The sequence below is a fragment of the Otolemur garnettii genome, unplaced genomic scaffold (assembly GCF_000181295.1).
Source record: "Otolemur garnettii isolate 467f Iridium unplaced genomic scaffold, OtoGar3 scaffold00100, whole genome shotgun sequence".
Classification (NCBI taxonomy): Eukaryota; Metazoa; Chordata; class Mammalia; order Primates; family Galagidae; genus Otolemur; species Otolemur garnettii.
Genome location: NW_003852495.1, coordinates 3656217 through 3657409, shown reverse-complemented (window position 1 = coordinate 3657409; position 1193 = coordinate 3656217). Strand labels below are relative to the sequence as shown.

The following is a 1193-nucleotide window of genomic DNA, read 5'->3' as shown; positions in this document are numbered from 1 at the left end:
TATTTAAAAAATGAAGATTTTACATCCTTTGTATTAACCTGGATGGAAGTGGAACACATTATTCTTAGTAAAGCATCACAAGAATGGAGAAGCATGAATCCTATGTACTCAATTTTGATATGAGGACAATTAATGACATGGAGGAGTTGGGAGTAGGGGAGAGCAGAGAGAGAAAGAAGGAGGGAGGGGTGGGGAAAGGAAGAGCAGAGAGAGGGAAGGAGGAAGGGGGGTGGGGTTTTGGTGTGTGCCACACCTTTTGGGGGCAAGACATGATTATAAGAGGGACTTGCCCTAACAAATGCGATCAGTGTAACCTGGTTTCTTATACCCTCAATGAATCCCCAACAATAAAAAAAAAGAAAGAGGGGAGGAATAAATAAAAATGGGTAAAAAAATAAATTAAAAAAAAAAAAGAATTGGCAAAACTCACTTGTAGTGACAGAACTCTGAGTAGTGGTTGCCTGGGGAGATAATGGCTAAGTGGAGGGGGACAAGATCAATCTAGGACTTGAAATGCTCTGTTTCTTGATTTGGGTATTGATTAGATAGGTGTTCTTAGTTTGTGATAATTAAATGTGACGTGTATAATTTTCTGTATATTTGCTATACATACAAGGAAAGTTTGTGACGGTGCAAGGGAAGTAGGCATACTTGAACACTGCCAGCATAATTATAAATTAATATAAAGTTTTGGCAGGAAATTTAAGGAAAATTCTTAATACATATAATATTTATATGGTAATTTCAGTCCTAGAACCAGATAAATATGCAAAGGTTTATACACAAGGATGTCATTACATAATTATCTATGATGGCAAAAACTGGCACCACCTAAATGTCTCACAATATGTAGAATACAATGCAGCCACTAAAAATCCTACTGTAGGAAAAAAAAGAAAGATATCCTAAGATTATAATTTTATTTCTCTGGGATAAAAATCTAGTCATGGGAATTTTTTCCTTACATTTCATTATAAAAATGTTTAAACATATACAAAAATTAAAAGAATTTTACTATGAACATGCATCTACCCACCATCCACATTCTACTTTTAACATTCTTTACTTGCTTATCAGATATCTATCCATCTATCATTCCCTCTATCCATTCATCAACCCCTTTTTCCTATGATGCATTTCAAAGTAAATGACAGACATCATACACTTTCTAGCATTAGGATTTTTTTTTTTTT

General features: G+C 34.3%; 1 protein-coding gene across 1 annotated transcript in view; it reads right to left on the bottom strand.

The window, feature by feature from the left end:
* Positions 1-1193, bottom strand: part of CCDC150 (coiled-coil domain containing 150) — a 101583-nt gene that overhangs the window by 37277 nt on the left and 63113 nt on the right. The gene's annotated exons all lie outside the window — the stretch shown is intronic.